We start from the raw sequence: 12,316 nt of genomic DNA, 5'->3' as shown, positions 1-12,316 counted from the left end.
TCTGCTATTTGCATCACTGAGCAGCTTCTTTTTCCTCCAATTTAAACAACTACCCCAGACTTGACTGTGTGTGTGTGTGTGTGTTTGTGCCTTTTCCTCCACAGTGCTGCTGCTGTGTGTGTGTGTGTGTGTGTGTAAGTGTGTGAGTATGTGTGTGTGAGCTGATAATAGCAGCCCCATTTGTATTCAGCGGAGGGAGCTCCAGGATCTCGCTGCGCCTTTCCCCAGGATGGGATCACAGAGCAGGGATTGTGCTCGCCTGTGGAATGCCCCACTGAAATGGGTGAGTGTCTGTGCTCCTCTCCCTCCTTTTCTCCCCTCTTTACCTTCCTTTTCTTCTCTCATCTCCCCGTTTCTTGAATCTCTCTGACTCCCCGCTCTCCTTCAGTCTGCAGCTATGTTGAGAGTATTTTTACTGCTGATGGGTTCTCCTTCGTTTCCTCGTGTCTCTTTCACCCACTCGTCCTGTCCTCCCCACCTCCCTACCACTCCCCCACCTGTTTTACTTCATTCCTCCTTTCCCCCGTCTCCCCTTCATCCATCCACACTTGATCTCCTCCCTCACAACCACACGCACATGCCTGTCCAGTTTGATTGATCTTAATGAAATCTGAATGGTTTACTTCAATTTGTCGCTGCTCACCCTCTTCTTCGTTCCCTCTTGGGCTGTGTCACCCCTCCCCCCCGCCTGCCTTCACCCCTCTCCCTTTCGGTCTCTTCAAGCTCCTCTCTACATTCTGTTTGAATACAGACACACCGAGAGACGTTTGAGTCCCTCTCCTGACTCAGGTGGTGAATGGAGGTGCTGGGGATGAGTGCGCATGCTATTTCTGCGCCCGTGTCAATCATTCTGAAAGCTTTTCATGTGTTTGCGTCTGAGGCACAATGCAGGGAGGGCAGAGGTGTGTGTTCAGCCTGAGTGTGTGGGACTGTCGGAACAGAAGGTTATGAAGTAGATCAATGTGTTTAATTGCTTCAGGCATGACAGCTGTGACACACACACACACACACACACACACACACACACACACACACACACACACACACACACACACGCACGCACGCGCACTCCCGTGGCCATTCCTTTGACACTCACCTCTGTCCTTGCACTCCTTTGCACATAGCCTCTGTGATCCAATTGAGCTTGGAAAGCATGACCTGAAAGCATGTTCATGATTCACACACACACACACACACACACACTGAGCACAGACCTATCATACACACACATGGTCCCATCCTAAATGGTCCTAAGAGGATATGAGAGTCACAGTGGGGTCAGTATTGATTAGAGATGAAACACTGAAAGGCCTCTAATGTTTCATTTGAAATGGACCGTCACCTCTCTGCACTGTAGAGAAAAGGAAGAAGTCACTAAACCTTTTTAATGATTTCTTTTTCAGTTATTGTCAATGCAAAGCTCTGAGTCGACATCCACTTTCAAAGAAAAACAAATGCCTGTCTTTGCTCTTCTTCATTTCAAAGATATTCATCATTTCTCTGGGCGCTGACACCCTCTTTAGATTGGTATTTAAAAATGACTTTTCTAAATTCAACAGGTGCAAACTGTTGCATAGTAACAGCCACGACTACCTGTTGGGTAGCTAAGATTCGAAATACTGCAGCTATTTTTAGATAAAAGTAATCTGTGAGACCAAAGGCGGTATGATTATCAAATGCGGCAAAAAAGAGAAAAAAAAAACTGAAAAAACAAACTCAGCTGACATCCAGTTCCTTCCAAGCTCAGGCCGATTTTAGTTTTGCCATCTGTTATCTGCCTGCACCTGCCTGCCTTCAACATTGTTAGTTTGCAGAGATGTAAGAGAGTGTCTTGGCACAATATGAAGACAAATAAATGTAACAGAATTCTCTGTGTGGCTGAATACTTGATGAAAGTGTAAAACGGTCACTGACTGTAAAAAAGCGCTACATTTTGTAGCAAGTGAGGGAAATGAAATGGCAACATAACGACCTGTCAGAGGTCTGCTAGTTCATCATACATCTAAAAAGAAGGGTGACTTCTAGTACATCTTTAATCACTTTTTGTTGTTTGTGCATTGAGAATATTACTCCATGTTTGGACATTTGCTCCTTCTCTGCTTTTAAATTTGGTTTTGTTTTTTTTTTCAGAGAGAACTGGATAGTGTATATAGGTATGTGTCAAACCGAAAGGAGCTGAAATCAAACTCTAACCGCCTTTTTGACAGCCAAACTTTCTGTCAACAAGGACCAACCTAACCCACATTCATTGCTTTTCTTTACAAGTCTATTTTCGTCCTTTAATTTTCATTTATTTATTGATTTGTTTCTTGTACATTTAAGTCCTTTATCAAACAATAACACCATTTTATTTTTTTTATCTACACTTGCCATCAAACTTGGTTAAGATTAAGAAAAAGTGACTTCAGTCACATTTACTCTAAACGAGTCCAATCTTTCCGTTCAAGTGAATCTAAATCATCTCTTTGTTGCTTATTGAAACTTAATCTGTTCTTGCAACTCTCCTTTAAGTTTGACAGCCAGAACAATGTGAGTCTGTATTAAAGCTGCCACTTTTTCAAAATATCTTGTCGGAACAAATTCAAACTGATATGTAATTTCCTTGAACGCAACCCATGTGGCCTTATCCTGAAACACAGTGAACAGCAAACAGTGTTTAATCAGCGATGCCTCAGCTGCTTCACTTGAGTGGCGTGCTAGCATTTCAAAAAGGCAGTCCATAGCAGCTTACAGCTATTGAACGACCCCTGCTACATCTATGGTGATGAATCCAAAATGCTTCCTTCAATTATTGTGAAGAAGATTTGGTGCCATCATCATTAATGCAGCACATGCCTTTTGTTTGCCCATTCTGTTTGCAAGGAGGGCAACACGAGGTCAACGGGCCACCAAGTGGATCAGACCGGCAGTGTGTTAAGGGACATCCCGACTGGATTACAGAGCACATGCACTTCCACCACTCTAAAGTTTTAAGCAGGAGTAAAACATAAAATAACAAATACCTTATGTTTTCCCAAGTGGGGACGCTGGATTTAATTGAAGAAAAAACTGACATCAGAAGTCTACCCTGTCAAGTGTGACTACTTGTACCTGACTAGTGCTTTGACCCTGAGCTGCAGTCCTCCACCTGCCTAAGGCACATTGGCCAGTCAGAGATCTCTCACAGGCCTCCAGTGTGCTCCCCCACATGCCTCTGGTGCTGGAAACTGTGGAGCGTGATGGACAGCTAGCTTTGATTTGAAGAAAAAGACAGCAGAAATGATTGGATGAAAGCAGCCTGGGTGCAGATTTAAAATTGGATCAAGGGAATTGTAGAGAGATGTGAAAGAGGAGAGTGTTTGGAAATGAGCTTGTTGGGAGAGAGTAAAAGAATCAAATCACAGAGTGAGTGAAGTGGAGGGAGGAACAAACAAGCAGCAAAGTCTGAGAAGAGTGACAAGGACGGAATAGACAGCAGGACGACAGGCAGGGTTGAGCGTGACAAGGGGGAGAATGACGTACGCGATAAGGCAGAGTGACATAAATGTCACCATGCTAACCTTTCATGCACTCTCACTCTCCCTCACCTCGACTTTGTCTCTCTTCTTCTTCTACTTCCAGATCTAAAGGCTCTCAGAGATGGACACCAAAATGGACAGCATGGATGCCAGCAGGGACCCTCCAGTGACTAGCTTTCCAGACCTTACTGCAGCGGACTTTGTCAGCCATCAGGCTAAACCATCCCAGCAAGGACTGAACCTGGAGAATTGAAACTTGACGAGCTCCACTGAGATTCCTTGAACAGGAAGTACGGAAAATCAGAAGCACCAAAGGAGTTGACTTACAAACCAGTGCACCTGCTGAGCGTCAGATTGAGTTTCATTGACTTCTTCTGCAGTGAAGTAGGCTGCAGTGATGATTGAGAAATGGTATGGAGCTCTCAGACATCCCCGGATTTATCGCCTGGATATCCTACCGAGATTACGACACTTTAGTGCACACCTCAGAGCTGGACCACTTTTCCAGATTGGCTTGTGGGCAAAAGCAAGTAATTGAAAATCCCCCCTTGAGACACTCTTTCTTCTGATTTGTTGTGGGAGAGATTTTTTTTATTATTATTTTTTAGGAAGGAACAGTTTTCAAGCCCCTCCCCTCTGTATCCCACATTTCCCCCTTCCCTCTTTTGACCATCTTTCTCCCACATTGTGAGAGATACATTATGAAGCAGCACCATTCTTCTTCATCCCCCCTCGGTGACGGAGAGAGAGGAGGGACAGACTGTCCAGAATAGATAACGAGGAAGGAGACTGGCACAAGGGAAAGGAGAAGGAGAGGAAATAGAGGGGAACAGGTAGAGAGAAAGAAGATAACAGAGAAGAAGGCAAATAAAAAAGGAAAATAGTAAATTTACTTGGATTGTTAGTAATCCTCTTGGAGACTTGAGGCCTTTTCCTGATTTGTCTGTGCTGTGTTGGAGGCTAGTTAGCGCAATGGGCAGGGGAGGGGTCAGGATTTACACCAGGGGGGGCACTTGAGCAGAAGAGTAGGCTTATGTCCCCCCTGCACCTGCCTGGTTTGTATCTTAGTGTTTGGCAGGAAGACAGACTGAAAGATGTCCTGGTAAACAGACAGCTTCTCTGAATGACAGACAAGCTCTGGGGCTGGTGAGACAGACAGGAAGAGAGGGAGACAGGTACGCAGACGATTCCAAGTGTCAGGCAGAGAGCCAGGCAGACATCCAGTGCCGGCACAGTAGACAGCGTGCGATTCATTGTCATTCTATGCAGCCTGCAAGGAAGAGACAGAAAGAAGGGAAGAAAAGAGGGACAGGAAGAGACAAGAGGAACATCCCTGTGTTTGGAGCTTGTGGAGAATCTCGCTTCATCTACGTCCACCTCAGTCAAGAGCCCATGCACTGAAGAAAACAGGCAGTGAGGGAGGGGGTTGTTACTGGAAAGGAGAGGAAAGACAGGTTGAAGAGAGTGAGAGGGAGAAGGAGGGAGGGAGGGAGGCAGAGAAACAGAGGGAGAGAGCAGGTGTCGGAAATCCTCCCCTTCATCTGCTTGTCATTTACTCCTTTATGTTCTCTTGTCGTCTAGCGAGGTGATTGGTTTTCTGATGCCGGCGTTCCTCTGCTCATAGCCCCCCGTCCCCAACCGCCCCACCACCCGACTCCCCTCTTCAATCCTGAGGAAAAACAAGAGGTGGGCAGAGAGGGAGAGCAGAAAGAGACAGCCTGAAAGGAAAGGTGGAGCCCTGCTGTGATTGACTAATTTTTCACCCCATTTCTTTCTTATTTGTCAGGACGGGCTCTTGTTATATCTTCTCCTCTTGTTGTTTTTTCTGTTTTTTTTTTTCTCTGAGTAAGAGAAGAAAAACACCGGCCCAATCAATCCCTCATTCTCTTTGTAGACAGAATTGAACCTCTCCTTTCTATCAAGTGTCGATTTTTCTTGTCCTAAAGGGATTATTTTCTCTATCTCAGTACAAACATTGGAATCATCCCGGTTCCTTCTATATGTCCTCAGCCTTCAAATGACACAGTGTGGACCTCTCTGATTCCCCCTTGACACCCCCCCTCCACCTCAACTCAAGTGCTGAAACCCCATTGGTCTCACATCTCCATGCCCGTGTTGACTCACTACTACAGCGATAATATGGCACAGTGCTTCTGATAACGTCTGATTCATTCTGTAAGTGGGACTCTCTCTTCCTCTCTTCCTATGTGTCTGTGTTCGTGTGTGTGTGTGTGTGTGTGTGTGTGTGTGTGTGTGTGTGTGTGTGTGTGTGTGTGTGTGTGTTCACGTGTGTGCTGCCTGTCATTAACGTATATCCAGCTCATGTAAGCCCAAACACAGATGTGGTCTGTCTTTTTGCAGTGTTGGTTTTATGGTGTCTTCACAGCGGATTTGCTTTCCTGTGCTTCCTCTGCTCTGGGCAATTTCAGTGTGTGTGTGTGTGTGATGTGTGTGTGTGTGTGTGTGTCTGCCAAAGAAAGAGATTTTGATCTTACAGCCAAGCTTACAACAGCATCAGAGTGGTGTCAGAAAAAGGGGAAAGGAGGTGCCTTTATGTGTGAGTATGTGAGTGTGTGTGTGCGTGTGTGTGTGTGTGTGTGTGTCTACATATTGGTCCTGAGGTTAATTTGAACTAATTAGTGGCGAGTATTTTTGCTTCTCAGAGCAGTTTTCTGCCTCTGTGTCAGTGTACTGGCATTCATTATGGGGGGCTTGATGGTAGAAAGGGGTAAAACTGAAGGGTGAACCAACTAATGAGAATGACTCTGGTTCCCTGACAACTTCTTTGTTGCCTCCATTTTAAGTCTTAATGCCCTGAGCGTTTTACCCCGGCTGCATATCATTCAGCCTCCTTTTATCTCCCTATGTGTTGCCTTGGAAGAACCCCAATCCTGAGACCCAGCCTCTGCAGTGTCCTGCATATTACTGAGCCCATCTATCTCAGCGGACACATCCACATCTTTATACACTCCCACAGTCACCAGGCCCTGTACCGGGAGACGCTCAATCAAGATAGTCCCTTCAAACAGACCAATGAACTGTGAATAACGCCATTACACAAACTCCCAGCTCAGAGCGTTACAGAGACAGAGAAGATTGGGAGAGTGAAAAAAAGGGGAGAGGAAAAGAAAGGGGAAAAGTGAGAGAATGAAAAGCATTCTGGAGATGGGAGAAGAGGAATGAGAGAGATGACATAAAGCAACAGAGAGGGGGACACACAGAGAAGGGAGGGAGGGTGAGAAAGAGAGAGCGAGATGGGAGTGCGTGGGCCTGGAGGGGCTGTGGAGCAGGAAAAGACCTCTGCTCCATGGGAGCACTCTGATGGGCTTAGTAAAGGCCCCGCTTTGTTCACACTGTTGGTCAGCCTCTCAGAATTAAGATTACTAAATAATACGATTACTGCAGCTGCACACTGATAACACGCTGCTGCCGATCCCCTTTGTCACTGTCACAAGAGCCTGAGAGGAGGGGAGGAGGAGGAGTGGCATATGATGGCATCAAAGGCATGACAGAAGTGACAACATTACACTGTCAAAGGGCCCATGCTTAACAACATGGCTTCTCTGCTTTCTGCTGAGTAAAAGCACAAGCTCTGGTGTGACGCTTCATAAGAAAAGTGGTTGTAAACAAAGGATTCTTGGGCAAACAATAAGAAGGGATGGATCAAACGGGGGGTAGGCTGTCATTCTGTCCAATTATGGGGCATAAATTCTGACTCAGCTTATCTCTTTCAGCTGTTAATGCATCACTCTTACCCATAAAAGGACAAAGGAAAAAACATAAAGAGGGGGGCGTCTTTGTATATTACAACCTGATCCCACATGTGCAAACATAAACCACACTTTTATGTTGAGATGTCTGCCCCTTATCTTGATGTTTTACACCACATCCTCCGCGTGGGCTATTTGTTTCATGTTTTCCACGCTTGACAGCTTTGACACAGATTCCTGCCAAGTTGACCTTGCAGTTTAAAGTGTAATAAAAGCTGAATTCCCTGGCTGTGTTGCACATCGATACATGTTCTCCTGGTTGCTGATAAATGGTCTACCACCCCCTCGGGAGGGAGGAAAAACAAGCAAGCAGCAGAAGCTGCTGTCCAGTCCTGCTCAGCGGAAGTAAAGTACAACCTTCTGAAACCCACTGATCCCAGAATAGTTAGATAATATCAGGGTAAGTCTGGGCTCAAACCCCCTCCTCTGAGATATGAAGCATCTCCTCTCTCCTCTCAGCAGGAGCACCCATTTGCCTGCAGAGCTTAAGCCTAGCTTAGAGCAGAAAGCATCTGATAGTATAGTATAAAAATAAATAAACCAGAGCGGAGGGTACAAAACGAAATCAATGAAATATGACACACATCACAAACATGCAGCTTAAAACAGCCTCAAACTACTGCAAGTTGGCAACCATCCATTTCGGTTTCTGTTTCTGTGCAGCACATTTGTCAGCTAGTGGATGCTTCACGTACATGTCAGGGAGTGTACTGCTGCACTGACAACACATGAACTCTGACCCTTGGCCGTCCCCCAGCTGAGCCCCATAGCCACAAAATAACTGTATGAGTCACTGTGCAGAACCAGTACATCTCCGGTCAAAAAGCATCCATGTTGAATCACATGCCCTCTGCTCTGCGTGACCAGACATGCAGAAACAGAAAGGCAATACAAAGATGATGTGCCAAATTAACAGGAGTGCTCTTGTGCCATTTGGTCTCTGTTTCTTATCGCTTGTAACAGCAGCAGTGCTGTGTGGCGGCAAAGCGTAATGTACAATCATTTCACTTCACTTGGTCTAAATTGTGGCAGAAAGTCACATGGTTCATCAGATGATTTTCACATCGAGCTAACTGTCTCCCCTGTTTGCACAAGTCAGGTCCTTTCAGATCAGCGATCCCCTCGTCCCTGAGGGTTACGCTGTCTAATCGCTGGGTTAGATTCTTATTTGCTGGTTCTGCTTTTTGGCGAGCTAGTTGACAATATCATTGCTTGATGATTTCTCGCTCGTTTTGTTGTTAAGGTGAAACACATTTTCAGATCTTTTGCCTCATTAATCACTGTACAGTTCTTTAGTAGCAACAGCTGTTCTTTCTTCAAAGGTGGTCAGCAGCTGTTACTTCTCTAACTGTGTTGTGATGTATAGAGGGGATACGATAGTCTTCTCGTGAAAGTGGAGTGTGAGGAGAGCTAAACAGAAACTGTGTTTTATATATTTCTGTTCTGAGCCTTTGCAAATGTCATTTTTTTCCTTTGAAGATTGCGTTTATGTACATTTCTAGTATGGATTTTATATATATTTTTTTGATAGTGCATTACTATTGGACTCTTTTTGGCTTGGTATTTTTAGATTGATAAAATGAATACACTGAAAAATACTGTTTCCTAGTCCCTGGTGAAGATTGAAGTTGTCTGAGTAAAGATTTAGACAGGCCCCAAAATATTTCCAGATCTAAATTCATCCTCATGTTTGAAGATGGTTGGAATAGATTTCTAGTGTCTTAACAGGCGTGGGTAATTGGTTTACTTCAACACTGAAGTCATCATTTTGTTGACTGTGATTGGCTTCTGCAATCATACTCACTGGTGCCTCTTGCGTGGCGGGTCACCCCTGAAGTATCTCTTTCAGCTCTTGCTCCAAAGCGAGCTAATTTGGGATATGAGATCTCTTCTAACACGGAGCAGCACTTCAGCTTCCTCTGCCTTCAATCTTCCTCCGCTTGACCACCAGCGCGAGGCACTGCAGCCTTGCACTAAACCTTTGCTCCTCATTGCCTAATGGAGCACAAAAAATGGCCCTGTTTGCTTAGTCGTTCGTCCACTCCTGCCTGCTTCAGGCTCGCTGGCCTTGGGGGAAAGGATTGAGTGTGTGTGTGTCTCTGTGTGTGTGTCTGTGTGTGTGTGTGAGAGAGAAAGAGAGAGGACGACGACGACAAGAAGTGGACATTAGGACACACATGCCCTTTCAGTAATGTGCTCCCGGCTGGGCTGTTTGGCTGGCCATAAAGTGAATGCCGCTAATGGCCTCTCTGTTAATGGAGTCATTAAGATTGGATTGCAAAAAGATAAAAGCAATGTGTATAATGTGTGTGAGGCGGGTGGAAGTGTGAGCGTTTGTTCACTGCTACTGTAGTTGCTTTGTGTATTTCTGGTTATTTAGTGCTCCAGTAGATACTCCCAGGACGACACTGTCCTGCATTAGCATTAGCAGAAAAGGTCAGTATTCTATCAGTATAATTGTAATGCGGTGTGAGGCTCAGGTGACCTGCTGCGTCCTAATCAGTCAGCTCAGTCAGTCGGCTGAGGCTCAGAGAGTCACAGCTATAATGTTTCAGCGCTACATCGCCACTGCCTTGTGTCAGTGTGACAAGTGACAAAGGCTGATGGGCTTGATTTGAGGTCATTTCGGGACCAGACCCTGGGAGAATATGGCAAGGCTGGCGAAAGGAATTCTGGGTACTGTTGCGTGTTGTTTTCATGGTGGCATGACTGCTCATTAAGTCTATGTCAATTTCTTGTTTTCTTACCAGAGGGTTTTGCTTATGTCACCGTGCTCATCATGTTTCAAGCTTCAGCTGTGGTTGGTCCAGCGTGCCTCGTTTGCTTGTTGTAGTCAGTGAATTGCAGCCTTTATTGCACCACAAGGGAAGACTGGTTTGCAGGCAGAATTAACATTAAATCACAGGATAAAATAATTAAAACAGAGCAGAAAACTCTTTTCTAATTAGGCCAGGCAGAGAGTCAATACTTTTAATGCTGAACATTAAAATAGTTTTTCTCCACTCTGAAAGTATAATTGTTTCCAAACTTCAAACAGAGCTGTGTTTTACTACGCTGTTTACACATTTCTTCACTCAAACCTCTGCCAGCTTCATGCTTGTAACCATTTTTTATCTGTCAAGTGGTGTCAGTCCATGTATCAGAAGATCAGAGGATACATTTCAGAGTGAAAGAGCGCACCTCTTCATCTAATCAGTGATGAAGCAGACAAAGCCTGCAGCTAGAAAATCGAGTCTCAGCAGGGGTTGTCACACTGCAATCACTGATCAAACCTGTCTGCAGACCCCTGAGGGGGTCATGCTGCAAAATAAGGAAAAGTGGATTAATTTGACTGTTATTTTATTTTGAGATAGGATAGTGAGGATTTATTATCAGGGTGGATGTTCTGATCATAGATTCCATTATGTTAGTCTGAAAAGACTAAGTGATTGTAAATTAGGGTGATATGAATTTTTGCTCTAAGAGTCTTTTAGTCATCGCATGTGAAATGCCAAACAGACAGCGGAAGGGGAATGTCTTTTATTACAATATAAGCTAAAGTAGTTTAATTCTGTTGATCCTTTCTGCCACTTTTCTATATAAAAGCCTTTGTGGGGAAAAAAAATCTTCTCAAGTCATTCAGGTACTGCTAATGTCAGCCGTGGTCTAGTGAGTCTATTTTACATTTTAATGTTTCACTGAGGCCTCTGCTGAGCCGCAGTGCGCCTGACAGCGAAATAATGACACTCATCACGTTATCTACAGGTATCACTGCCCTCTGAATCCAATCATTAGTACTCAAAGGTAGTGCTCAGATCAGCACGGCTAGACTCAAAGAACACCAAGCGAGACCTAGATCAGAAAAAGTAGACCTCAAATTTGTGCCTTGACAGAGGTGATGATCTCTCCTGCATACTTCTAAAGAGCAAAGATTAGGGTTAACTGCCCGCTCTGAAACTTGACCTTCAAAGTTTTGACAGCCATAAAATGCTAAATGTTAAAAGTTAGGGGTGTGTGGGGTTAGTCGACTCAATGATTACATGCATGTCATCCTCAGGATATTGCTCATCTGTTTAACAAATAGTGTCCAGGCTGGACTGCAGCACCTGCTACTAGCCAGGCTGTAGCTGGTTTACGGCTGCTGCCATTATGATATTCTGCTCTATTACCTGGATCCCTGGATGTAAACAGCACAGATGACAGATGGCATCTCAAAGTGCTGGCAGGTGAAATTTGGCTATTTTTATCTAGAAAATTGAGAAAAAGTGTATTTAGGCTGCGTCTGATTAAACTGCCACATAAACCCTCAACCAGGGCGATTTGAGGAAACAGAGGCACTTAGATGTCAGACTGGAGATATTAGATCTTCTAATGTTGGCCACACTACCCAAGCCAGTTTGTCACGGTTTTAACCACAGACACTACTGTAATATGAGTCTGTAGCCCCAACATTTTTCTTAATTTTTTTTTTTTTTTTCGAATGCTTTTTCTAACCTTCTGATGTGATCCAAATTCTGTTTAAAAGACTAGAAAATGAGTCACAGCTGAACATACCTTTTTATAACTTTAGTGTCATAAGAATTAGGGAAGTTTGATACCAGTATGAGTACTCCCTCTTGGGTGTTCACCGATGCCGAGTACCGATACCACTAGTACTTTTGATAAAGTTTAATTCAAAGGTCCCATATCATCCTCCTTCTCTGCAGTTTAATATGGATCATTGATGTCTTCATGAAATGGTAGTAACAAAAAGCCAATAAATCAAGCACAGCAGCATTGTTTCCAGGCTCTCATAGCCCCTCTGTTCAGAACGCTCTGATTTAGTGGGCGTGACCTTCATATGTAAATGACCCACCGCTGATACCACCCTGCTCTTCCGTGTCACTGTGAGCTCAGAGTGCACAATGCTTAGAAAACAGCGAAGCTCGTTCACCGTAACATTTCAGGCTAACCGCAGCTAAAGTTAGCATCCTGTAGCTAACACGGAGACAGGGGGGACACTGAGGAAAAGCTCTTTCATCTGCTCCACAGCACACAGCATTTAAAATACTCACGTTTCCAGGGTCCGAG

At 44.6% G+C, this 12,316-nt stretch overlaps 1 protein-coding gene across 2 annotated transcripts in view; it reads left to right on the top strand.

The window, feature by feature from the left end:
* grik5 (glutamate receptor, ionotropic, kainate 5) overlaps positions 1–12,316 on the top strand; it is a 93,261-nt gene that overhangs the window by 484 nt on the left and 80,461 nt on the right. For both annotated transcript variants that reach the window (XM_074682650.1, XM_074682648.1), the window contains exons 2-3: positions 105–283; positions 3,601–5,672. The gene's annotated coding sequence lies outside the window, so the exon portion shown is untranslated. The remainder of the gene's footprint in view (positions 1–104; positions 284–3,600; positions 5,673–12,316) is intronic.

Source organism: Halichoeres trimaculatus, unplaced genomic scaffold, assembly GCF_033239565.1.
Source record: "Halichoeres trimaculatus isolate MK-OKI-2021-1 unplaced genomic scaffold, fHalTri1.1 fHalTri1_scaffold_12, whole genome shotgun sequence".
NCBI lineage: Eukaryota > Metazoa > Chordata > Actinopteri > Labriformes > Labridae > Halichoeres > Halichoeres trimaculatus.
This window is presented reverse-complemented; position numbering and strand designations above follow the sequence as displayed.